At 39.4% G+C, this 13,806-nt stretch overlaps 1 protein-coding gene across 4 annotated transcripts in view; it reads left to right on the top strand.

The window, feature by feature from the left end:
- Positions 1 to 560: 560 nt before the first annotated feature.
- LZTS3 (leucine zipper tumor suppressor family member 3) overlaps positions 561 to 13,806 on the top strand; it is a 94,983-nt gene continuing 81,737 nt past the window's right edge. For 2 of the 4 annotated variants that reach the window (XM_060779436.2, XM_060779439.2), the window contains exon 1: positions 561 to 783. The gene's annotated coding sequence lies outside the window, so the exon portion shown is untranslated. Of the gene's footprint in view, positions 784 to 3,263; positions 3,446 to 13,806 lie in introns of those variants that run through there. The other 2 variants (XM_060779437.2, XM_060779441.2) reach the window with 1 other exon arrangement.

A 13,806-nucleotide genomic window follows, 5' to 3' on the forward strand; every position in this document is an offset into this window, starting at 1 on the left:
TCATTATTATTATAATTATTATCTGGTTTGTCGTGCAATTATTATTATTATTATTATTATTATTATTATCTGGTATGTCGTGCAATTATTATTATATTATTAATTGCACATCAGGGATGCTTTGAATGCAATTTCCCTGCTTCTTGGCACAATGGGGTTGGACTGGATGGCCCAGGAGGTCTCTTCCAACTCTATTATTCTATTATTTTATTAGACACATTCACATAGTATTATTATTATTATTATTATTATTATTATTATTATTTTACACACACACATTTATATATATATGTGTGTGTGTGTGTGTGTATACACACACACACACACACAGAGATATCTCTATATGCACACACACCCATACACACACACAAACACACACACACTCATATGTATATACACAAACAGAGACTAACAGTATTGCCAAGCCATTTGGTCCCATCTCCATCTGGAGGGTGGCGGGAAGCGAAGGGTTAACTGCAAAGTGGGCGTGGCTCCGCGCTACTCCTCTCCAGCCTCGCTCTCCGATTGGCCGGGGCTCTGACAGCGGGGCGTGGCCTCGCGCCTTTGCCGCAAGAAAAGGGACCAGACGCGTGTCGGCGGGGAGGGCGAACGTGTGAACGCGTGACGCCGGGGCCAGAGATGCGAGTCGACCGGGCGCCCAGCCCCGGATCCAGCTTTTGGCCTTTTTGCCTTGAGACATCCTCACCGAGACCCATTTGGTTTGATTTGAATGAGAGGATTGGGACGCCTTCCCAGCTGGAGAGAGAGCTGAGCCTGCAAACAGTAAGTGATGCCTTTGCAAAAAAATATTGGAATAATATGCAAATTGAGTGGGATTCCTGAAGGAAATGGGGAGGGAAGAGTGTGAGTGTGAGTGTGCAATTCAGGTGCAATGCACAGCATGGAGGGTGTGTGTGTGTGTGTGTGTGTGTGTGTGTGTGTGAGGGAGTGTGAAAGAGGCAGGCTGGCAGGGATGCTGCTCCTGGCCATCTTTGAAATATCTCTCTCTCTGTGTGTGTCTGCATGCACACACACACACACATTCACATATGCACACACAGACAGAGACACAAACACATTCACATATGCACTCACACAGATATGTATGTATGCACACACATATGCACACAAACCTATAGACACACATATACAGACACATACACACATTCATATATATATACACACACACAGAGAGACACACATACACAGAGAGAGAGAGAGAGATCTATATGTGCACACACACATGCGCAAATATGCACACACACACATATATACAGACACATACACACATTCATATATGCACACACACAAATATGTATGTATGCACACACACATATGCACAAATATGCACACACACACATATATGCAGACACATACACACATTCATACATATATATATATATATACATACATATATATATACATACATACATAGAGAGATCTATATGTGCGCGCACACATGTGCAAATATGCACACACACCCATAAACACACACATAAACACATACCCACAAATATATATACACACATAGACACATATGCACAAATATGCACACACACCCATACATACACATATATACAGACACATAAACACATTCATATATATATATATATATATACACACACACACACACATACATACACAGAGAGATCTATATGTGCACACACATGTGCAAATATGTACACACACCCATAGAGACACGTATATACAGTCACATACATTCATATATGCACACACAGATATGTATATATGCACACACATGTGCACAAATATACACCCACACACACACATATATACAGACACATGTGCACATTCATATATACACACACACATATTTATAGGTGCACACACACGTGCGCAAATATGCACATACACCCATAGACACACATATATATACAAACACATATACACATTCATATATATATATATATATATATATATATATATATATACACATTCACACACACACACATATATATATACAAACATACACATTCATATATATATATACACATACACACACACATATATATACACACACATACACATATGCACACACACACACACATATATATAGAAACATACAGACTCGCACACATATGCACACACAGATATCTGTATATACACACATTCATATATACACCTAGAGAGATATCTATGTATGCAAACACATATACACACATATATACACACATTAATATATACACACACATTATATATGCATACACACATTTATATATGGATGTATATATAGATATACACACACATATATATATCAATGCACACACACAAATATCTATATATATCAACAAAACACACACTTATATGTGCACATACACATATACACATACACATCTCTATGCATACAGACACACACATACACACATACAATATATATTTTTCACAAATTTACATATATATGTACTTGTCACATGCATATGACACTTTTAAAGTTGCTTCTTGTAATTTCAATATATATGTTTGAGTGCATGCACATAAATAGACACACGTTTATGCACACATACATGCATGTAGGTGCACACTCATTAGGCTTTTAAAGCTACTTCTTGCCATTTCAATATATACATGTACATGCATGTGAGACTTTTACATGCACACTATACATATATGCACACACCGATATATGCATACACATGTGAGACTTTTATTGCAGCTCCTTGCAATTTTTAATATATATTCACACACCCTGAAACATATATGCACCCAGACACGCATACATATATGCATACACATGTGAGATTTTTATTGCAGCTCCTTGCAATTTTTAATATATATGCACTTACACTGATATATGTATATGCACCCAGACACGCACACATACATGCATACACATGTGAGACTCCTTTCAATTTTTAATATATATGCACATACACTGATATATGTATATGCACCCAGGCACACATGTACCCAGACATGCACACACATATGCATTCATATGTGAGAATTTTATTGCTGCTCCTTGCAATTTTTAATATTTATTGCAGCTCCTTGCAATTTTTAATATATATATGCACACACTGTGATACATACATGCACCCAGACACGCATACACGGATATGTATGCATACACATGTGAGACTTTTATTGCAGCTCCTTGCAGTTTTTTTTATATATATATGCACACACTCTGATACAGATATGCACCCAGACATGCATACACATGTGAGACTTTTATTGCAGCTCCTTGCAATACATATATATACACACTTGTGCACACACATACACGCTATCATTTGAAGTTTGCCTCCCTTCGTATTGCATTTCCCATTTCCCCCTTTCTGCTTTGATTTTTCTATGCACATAATTCACACACACACACACACACACACCTTTGCAGACATGTGTGCTTCCATGCATTAGACAGACAGATCTGTGCACAAGTCGGAGCATCCTTCCATCCTAGGCTCTCCGTGGTGGGAACATGGTGAGGATATGATTTTTCTTTTCCGTGACTGGGGTGTTTTATTTGGGGAGGGGGCTGTTGTTGGGGATGATGTCATCAGTGGGGTGTCATCATCCAGGAGAGGTGACGCTGGCTGCATTGGGGTGATCGCTTGGATATGTATTGGTGGGGGGGGGGGGATGCACACACAACATGGCTGCAAATTATGTCATCTAGTTTTCGGAGAGGTTTCTGGCATCACTGACGGTTTGCCATTTCGTTGGGAAGCTGCAAGGAGAGACACCCCCCTTCTCCTCCTTTATAAGGGTTAGGTTCAGCAAAGATGTCCATATATGTCAGGCATATATCATGCTATATATATATATATATATATATATATATATATATATATGACATGACATGACTCCCATATGAGTGGGCACCCAACATCTCATCTCCGTCCCTATTATACCTCATCCAAAAAGAGATATGGTATCTTGCACATCAGGTCTGTGGCCGGGTCTCGTAAAGCATGAAACCTTATAATAAAATCCTATAGCCTCTCTATCTATCTATCTATCTATCTATCTATCTATCTATCTATCCATACATACATACATACATACATACACATGCACATAAATATATACATGGATCTATACATACATACATATATGAAACCTTACAATAAAATCCTATAGCCTCTCTATCTATCTATCTATCTATCTATCTATCTATCTATCTATCTATCCATCCATCCATACATACATACACATGCACATAAATATATACATGGATCTATACATACATACATATATGAAACCTTACAATAAAATCCTATAGCCTCTCTATCTATCTATCTATCTATCTATCTATCCATACATACATACATACACATGCACATAAATATATACATGGATCTATACATACATACATATATGAAACCTTACAATAAAATCCTATAGCCTCTCTATCTATCTATCTATCTATCTATCCATCTATCTATCCATCCATACATACATACGCATGCACATAAATATATACATGGATCTATATATACATACATATATGAAACCTTACAATAAAATCCTATAGCCTCTCTATCTATCTATCTATCTATCTATCTATCCATCCATCCATCCATCCATCCATCCATCCATCCATATACATGCACATACATATTTACATGGATCTATACATACATACATATATATGCACATGCATACATACATGGATCTATCTCATAGGCTCTCCCTTCTGCTGTGCTTTGCTCACCAGCTTCACTCCATATCCATCAATAATAATAATAATAATAATAATAATAATAATAATACTAATAATAGGCTCTCCCTTCTTTTGGCCTTTGCTCACCAGTTTCACTCCATATCAATAATAATACTACTACTAATAATAATAGGCTCTCCCTTCTGTTGTGCTTTGCTCACCAGCTTCACTCCATATCCATCAATAATAATAATAATAATAATAATAATAATAATAGGGAGATAGGGATGGAACACTATGTTCAGGGAAGAGGTATTATGATTATTATTATGATTATTATTATGAAATAAGAATGGAACCCTCTATGCTCAAGGGTAGAGGTATTATTGTTGTTGTTGTTGTTGTTGTTGTTAGATAAGGACAGAACCCTCTATGCTCAGGGGGAAAAGTATTACTCTTCTTCTTCTTCATTATTATGATTATGATTATTATTGGGAGATAGGGTTTATTATTAAACCCTATAGAGTACCCCTCTATTCTGCTTTGGTTAGACCACATCTGGAATATTGTGTCCAATTCTGGGCACCACAATTCAAGAGAGATATTGACAAGCTGGAATGTGTCCAGAGGAGGGCGACTAAAATGATCAAGGGTCTGGAGAACAAGCCCTATGAGGAGCGGCTTAGGGAAGTGGGCATGTTTAGCCTGAAGAAGAGAAGGCTGAGAGGAGATATGATAGCCATGTATAAATATGTGAGAGGAAGCCACAGGGAGGAGGGAGCAAGCTTGTTTTCTGCTTCCTTGCAGACTAGGACGCAATGGAACAATGGCTTCAAACTACAAGAGAGGAGATTCCCTCTGAACATGAGGAAGAACTTCCTGACTGTGAGAGCCGTTCAGCAGTGGAACTCTCTGCCCCGGAATGTGGTGGAGGCTCCTTCTTTGGAAGCTTTTAAGCAGAGGCTGGATGGCCATCTGTCAGGGGTGATTTGAATGCAATATTCCTGCTTCTTGGCAGAATGGGGTTGGACTGGATGGCCCATGAGGTCTCTTCCAACTCTTTGACTCTATGATTCTATGATTATTATTATTATTATTGGGAGATAGGCATGGGCTCCATATCCATCAATTATTATTATTATTATTATGACTACTACTACTACTACTACTACTATTAGGAGATAGGGATGGACTCTATTGTTATTGTTATTGTTATTATTATTATTATTATTATTATTATTGGGAAATAGGGATGGCTTCTATATCCATCAATTATTATTACTACTACTACTACTACTATTAGGAGATAGGGATGGACTCAATTATTATTATTATTATTGGGAGATAGGGATGGGCTCCATATCCATCAATTATTATTATTATTATTATTATTATTATTATTATTACTATTGGGAGATAGGTATGGGCTCCATATCCATCAATTATTATTATTATTATTATTATTATTATTATTATTATTACTATTGGGAGATAGGGATGGGCTCCACATCCATCAATAATAATAATAATAATAATAATAATAATAACAATTATTATTATTATTATTGGAAGATAGGCACGGGCTCCATATCCATCTATTATTATTATTATTATTATTATTATTATTATTATTATTGGGAGATATGGATGGAGCCCTCTATGGTTAGCAGGAGAGGTATTATACATTATTAATTATTATTGTTATTTTTATATATTGTTGAAGGCTATTATTATTATTATTATTATTATTATGAGAGAGGGATAGAACCCTCTATGCTCAGGTGGAGAGGTATTATTATTATTATTATTACTATTACTATTATTATTGGTATTTGAAACACAACAAGATGAGTCCACAGCAGACAAGATCACTCTGCTGGCTGTTTCATTGGATCACACGTTGAACACTTCCCAAGTATCTAGGACTGTGTGATGTATCGGCGAAGAATGTGTGCAGATCCCAGTAAGCTGGCCTTTTGCAGCTGGCAGATGGTAATTTTGTCAGCACCGATTGTGTTTAAGTGCAGGCCAAGGTCTTTCGGCACTGCACCCAGTGTGCCGATCACCACTGGGACCACCTTTACTGGTTTGTGCCAGAGTCTTTGCAGTTCGATCTTTCAATCCTCATATCGTGTCAACTTTTCCAGTTGTTTCTCTTCAATACTGCTGTCACCTGGGATTGCTACATCAACAATCCATACTTTGTTTTTTAACACGATTGTGAGGTAAGGAGTATTGTGCTCCAAAACTCTGTCTGTCTGAATTCGGAAGTCCCAAAGTAGTTTGGCGTGTACATTCTCTGTAACTTTTTCCGGCTTGTGATCCCACCAGTTCTTTGATGCAGGCAGATGGTATTTGTGGCACAAGTTCCAATGAATCATCTCAGCAATGGTGTTGTGCCTCTGCTTGGAGTCTGTCTGCGCCATCTTCTTGCAGCAGCTCAGGATGTGATCTATTGTTTCATCTGCTTATTATTATTATTATTATTATTATTATTATTTATATTAGGAGATAGGGATGAAACCCTCTATGCTCAACAGGAGATGTTGATGGTGATGGTGATGATGATGATGATTATTATTACTACTACTACTATTATTATTATTGGGTGATAGAGATGGAACCCTCTGATCAGGGAGAGAGGTGTTGTTGCTGTAGTTGGGAGATAGGAGTGGAACTCTCTATGCTGGGGGAGAGGTATTATTATTATTACTATTATTAGAAACACAACAAGATACTCTGCTGGCTGTTGAATTGGATCACACGTCGGACACTTCCCAAATGTCTAGGACTGTGTGATTTATCAGCGAATAATGCGTGCAGGTCCCAGTAAGGTGGCCTTCTGCAACTGGCAGATGATAATTTTGTCAGTGCTGATTGTGTTTAAGTGCAGGCCAAGGTCTTTAGGCACTGCACCCAGTGTGCCGATCACCACTGGGACCACCTTGACTAGCTTGTGCCAGTGTCTTTGCAGTTCGATCTTTAAATCCTCATATCGTGTCAGCTTTTCCAGTTGTTTCTCTGCAATCCTGCTGTTGCCTGGGACGACGATGATGATGATGATGATGATGATATTATTATTATTATTATTATTATTATTATTATTATTATATTAGGAGATAGGAGTGAAACCCTCTATGCTCAACAGGAGATGATGATGGTGATTATTATTTATTATTATTATTATTATTATTATTATTATTATTATTATTATTGGGTGATAGAGATGGAACCTCTGCTCAGGGAGAGAGATGTTGTAGTAGTTGGGAGATAGGAGTGGAACTCTCTATGCTGGAGGAGAGGTATTGTTGTTGTTGTTGTTGTTGTTATGTGATAGAGATGGAACCTCTGCTCAGGGAGAGAGATGTTGTAGTAGTTGGGAGATAGGAGTGGAACTCTCTATGCTGGAGGAGAGGTATTGTTGTTGTTGTTGTTGTTGTTGTTGTTATGTGATAGAGATGGAACCCTCTGCTCAGGGAGAGAGGTGTTGTTGTTGTAGTTGGGAGATAGGAGTGGAACTCTCTATGCTGGAGGAGAGGTATTGTTGTTGTTGTTGTTGTGTGATAGAGATGGAACCCTCTGCTCAGGGAGAGAGGTGTTGTTGTTGTAGTTGGGAGATAGGAGTGGAACTCTCTATGCTGGAGGAGAGGTATTGTTGTTGTTGTTGTTGTTGTTGTTGTTGTGTGATAGAGATGGAACCCTCTGCTCAGGGAGAGAGGTGTTGTTGTAGTAGTTGGGAGATAGGAGTGGAACTCTCTATGCTGGGGGAGAGGTATTATTGTTGTTGTTGTTGTTGTGTGATAGAGATGGAACCCTCTGCTCAGGGAGAGAGATGTTGTAGTAGTAGTTGGGAGATAGGAGTGGAACTCTCTATGCTGGGGGAGAGGTATTGTTGTTGTTGTTGTGTGATAGAGATGGAACCCTCTGCTCAGAGAGAGAGGTGTTGTTGTTGTAGTTGGGAGATAGGAGTGGAACTCTCTATGCTGGGGGAGAGGTATTATTGTTGTTGTTGTTGTTGTTGTTGTTGTTGTTGTGTGATAGAGATGGAACCCTCTGCTCAGGGAGAGAGATGTTGTAGTAGTAGTTGGGAGATAGGAGTGGAACTCTCTATGCTGGGGGAGAGGTATTGTTGTTGTTGTTGTGTGATAGAGATGGAACCCTCTGCTCAGAGAGAGAGGTGTTGTTGTCGTAGTTGGGAGATAGGAGTGGAACTCTCTATGCTGGGGGAGAGGTATTATTGTTGTTGTTGTTGTTGTTGTTGTTGTTGTGTGATAGAGATGGAACCCTCTGCTCAGGGAGAGAGATGTTGTAGTAGTAGTTGGGAGATAGGAGTGGAACTCTCTATGCTGGGGGAGAGGTATTGTTGTTGTTGTTGTGTGATAGAGATGGAACCCTCTGCTCAGGGAGAGAGATGTTGTAGTAGTAGTTGGGAGATAGGAGTGGAACTCTCTATGCTGGGGGAGAGGTATTGTTGTTGTTGTTGTGTGATAGAGATGGAACCCTCTGCTCAGGGAGAGAGGTGTTGTTGTTGTAGTTGGGAGATAGGAGTGGAACTCTCTATGCTGGGGGAGAGGTATTATTGTTGTTGTTGTTGTTGTTGTTGTTGTTGTGTGATAGAGATGGAACCCTCTGCTCAGGGAGAGAGATGTTGTAGTAGTAGTTGGGAGATAGGAGTGGAACTCTCTATGCTGGGGGAGAGGTATTGTTGTTGTTGTTGTGTGATAGAGATGGAACCCTCTGCTCAGAGAGAGAGGTGTTGTTGTCGTAGTTGGGAGATAGGAGTGGAACTCTCTATGCTGGGGAGAGGTATTATTATTATTATTATTATTATTATTATTATTTGAAACACAACAAGACACTCTGCTGGCTGTTGAATTGGATCACAAGTCGGACACTTCTGATCCACTTCTGAGTCGGACTATTATTATTATTATTATTATTATTTGAAACACAACAAGACACTCTGCTGGCTGTTGAATTGGATCACACATCGGACACTTCCTGTTATTATTATTATTATTATTATTATTATTATTATTATTATTTGAAACACAACAAGACACTCTGCTGGCTGTTGAATTGGATCACACATCGGACACTTCCTATTATTATTATTATTGTTGTTGTTATTATTATTATTATTTTGAAATGCAACAAGATGAGTTCATAGCAGACACTCTGCTGGCTGTTGCATTGGATCACACGTCGGACACTTCCTATTATTATTATTATTATTATTATTATTAGAAACACAACAAGATGAGTTCACAGCAGACACTCTGCTGGCTGTTGTATTGGATCACACGTCAGACACTTGTGTCTAGGACTGTGTGATGTATCGGCAAATGATGCGTGCAGATCCCAATAAGCTGGCCTTTTGCAGCTGGCAGATGGTAATTTTGTCAGCGCCGATTGTGTTTAAGTGCAGGCCAAGGTCTTTAGGCACTGCACCCAGTGTGCCGATCACCACTGGGACTACCTTTACTGGTTTATTATTATTATTATTGGGTTGTTGTAGGTTTTTCGGGCTATATGGCCATTGTCTAGAGGCATTCTCTCCTGACATTTCGCCTGCATCTATGGCAACCATCCTCAGAGGTAGTGAGGTCTGTTGGAACTAGGAAAAAGGGTTTATATATCTGTGGAATGACCAGGGTGGGACAAAGGCAATGTCAGGCCATCAAATGCTAATCAAGGTGGTCAGTTGAAACATTCACACCTAGCTCCAGCAGACAAGAGTCCTTTGTCTCACCCTGGTCATTCCACAGATATATAAACCCCTTTTCCTAGTTCCAACAGACCTCACTACCTCTGAGGATGCTTGCCATAGATGCAGGCGAAATGTCAGGAGAAATGCCTCTAGAACATGGCCATATAGCCTGAAAAACCTACAACAACCCAGTGATTCTGGCCATGAAAGCCTTCGACAATACATTATTATTATTGTCATTGTTATTATTATTATTAGACATTATATTCTATGTTCTCTCCATGCACTCCAGCTCCTTCTGCAATTGGCCTTTTCCTTTCCCATCTTCTTCCCATCCTCTAATAAAGCCTTATGCAAAATCCTTCTCCATTCTTGCCAAGATATTTTTATATATGGGTTGTTGTGGGTTTTTCCGGGCTATATGGCCATGTTCTAGAGGGATTTTCTCCTGACGTTTCGCCTGCATCTATGGCAAGCATCCTCAGAGGTAGTGAGGTCTGTTGGAACTAGGAAAAAGGGTTTATAATATTTTTACATATTTTATATATGTATTGTCGAAGGCTTTCATGGCTGGAATCACTAGGTTCTTGTGGGTTTTTTCGGGCTATAGGGCCATGTTCTAGAGACATTTCTCCTGACGTTTCACCTGCATCTATGGCAAGCATCCTCAGAGGTAGTGAGGTCTGTTGGAACTAGGAAAATGGGTTTATATATCTGTGGAATGACCAGGGTGAGAGAAAGGACTCTTGTCTGCTTGAGCTAGGTCTGAATGTTTCAACTGACCACCTTGATTAACATATAATGGCCTGACAGTGCCTGGAGCAAACTTTTGTTGAGAGGTGATTAGATGTCCTTGTTTCTTTCCTCTCTGTTGTTGTGCTGTTGTAATTTTAGAGATTTTTTTAAATACTGGTAGGCTTTCATAGCTGGAATCACTAGGTTCTTGTGGGTTTTTTCGGGCTATAGGGCCATGTTCTAGAGGCATTTCTCCTGACGTTTCGCCTGCATCTATGGCAAGCATCCTCAGAGGTAGTGAGGTCTGTTGGAAGTAGGAAAATGGGTTTATAATATTTTTACATATTTTATATATGTATTGTCGAAGGCTTTCATGGCTGGAATCACTCGGTTCTTGTGGGTTTTTTCGGGCTATAGGGCCATGTTCTAGAGGCATTTCTCCTGACGTTTCGCCTGCATCTATGGCAAGCATCCTCAGAGGTATATATGTTTGCATGTGGATTAGAATGAGATGGGGATGGAAGGACTGAAATGTCTGCCTCCAAGCATATATCCAGATATTTCTTTTTAAAATAAATATTAAAAATAGTATTAAGATGACGTTTTACTAAAGCACGATGGAGAGTTTGATTGCCCATGCTTGGAGAGCTCTCCAAGCGAGTAGTAGTGAAAGCCAAGTACGGCAAGGAGGGAGTGAGAACAGATTGGATCCTACGCTTTTGCTTGAAGCCGTGGCTTCGTGGTCGCCTTTGGGCTGGGCCCAGCGCATAATTAGGTCACCGTGCATGGAAAATACATGCATAGACATATGTGTGCATGTTGGGGTTTTTTTCCTGGAGAGAAATCTAAGCTGCTTTAGCAATGTGATTGTTGTTATTATTGCTTTTCTGACTCCCTCTTTCTCTCTGGAAAAGAGCAGGAAAAAGGCAGCAGATGAGCATAACTGCAGTGCAGCAAAGGCAGGAGGGCCGGCTGGCTCCCTTGCGCTCACTCCTGCGCCCTCCTCGCACATTGCACATCTCCGCCGCTTTCCTTCCTTTGCAATCCGGCACCAAGCACTTGTTTTCACTCCGCTGGGCATGATGTCAGCACAAGACAGTCAGTGACAAACACACACACGCATGCATACAACACATACAACACATCCCCCTTTGGCTTGCCAGAGAAAGCCATGCGCCAGGTTTGCAAGCTCTCATTCTCTTCCCATTTGGAGCTCATTTTATTTTATTTTTTACACTATAGAGGGAGAGTTGTCCTCCTTTTCCTGGAGTAAAACCGCTGTCAGAGATGCTCACGGCATCCCATTGGTTGAGGATGCTCTTCCCATTTGATGCGCTTTCTCGGGGAGGGATTCCTGCCGTCCATGCAAGGCGAGGCAGAGCTTTCCTTTGGGAGAAGCCTCTGAGCATGTCTGGAGTCATTCCACAGATATATAAACCCTTTTTCCTAGTTCCAACAGACCTCACTACCTCTGAGGATGCTTGCCATAGATACAGGCAAAACGTCAGGAGAGAATGCCTCTAGACCATGGCCATATAGCTCGAAACAACCTACAACAACCCATGTCTGGAGTGTTTTCCCACTTGCTGGCAGATGCCAACTTGCAGTCAGAGTGCATCTACACTGTCAAATTATTGCAATTTAAGATCGCTTTAAATGCACGGCTCAATGCTATGGAAACACATGGGAAGTGTAGTTTTGAAGGTAGTTAGCATTCTCTGCCAAATATTTCTGGCATCACACCAAGTTACAAATCTCATAATTCCATAGCACTGTCAAATTGCAATGATTCAATATTGTGGATTAGGCATCGGCAAACTTGGGCCCTCCAGGTGTTTTGGACTTCAACTCCCACAATTCCTAACAGCCAATTGGGAGTTGAAGTCCAAAACACCCAGAGGGCCCAAATTTGCCCATGCAACAATGCCTTCTAATCTTGTCTTGTGGAGTATTTAGCTACCTTCAGTTACCTTGTCAACCTATAGCATCCCTATGAATTCCATAAAAGGTGCAACATTAAGGTTGGTTGCCTTCTGGGATTTGGTTTTTGCAGATAGGGAATGTTTTCAAGTGGTGAATGGTTCCATCTATAGAAGCAGAATCTGTGGATACAGAGGGCCAGCTATAAGAGTCCCCTTTGGGGAGATGGTGGCAGGTGTAAATAAAGATTATTATTATTATTATTATTATTATTATTATTATTATTATTATTTGAAACACAACAAGATGAGTCCACAGCAGACAAGGTCGCTCTGCTGGCTGTTGTATTGGATCACACGCTAGACACTTCCCTATCTCTATCAATGTACATATATATACACGCACATGCATATATACATGGATCTATACATACATACATACATACATACATACATACATGGATCTATCTCATAGGCTCTCCCTTCTGTTGTGCTTTGCTCACCGGCTTCACTCCATATCCATCAATAATAATAATAATAATAATAATAATAATAATAATAATATAGGGATGGAAAACTCTATGTTCAGGGAAGAGGATTATTATAGTTATTATTATTATTATTATTATTATTATTATTATTATTACGAGATAAGAATGGAACCCTCTATGCTCAAGGGTAGAGGTATTATTATTATTATTGTCATTATTATTATTAGATAAGAACAGAACCCTCTGTGCTCAGGGGGAAAAGTATTCTTCTTATTCTTATTCTTCTTTGTTGTTGTTATTATTATTATTATTATTATTATTATT

Source organism: Anolis sagrei, chromosome 5 (assembly GCF_037176765.1).
Source record: "Anolis sagrei isolate rAnoSag1 chromosome 5, rAnoSag1.mat, whole genome shotgun sequence".
Classification (NCBI taxonomy): Eukaryota; Metazoa; Chordata; class Lepidosauria; order Squamata; family Dactyloidae; genus Anolis; species Anolis sagrei.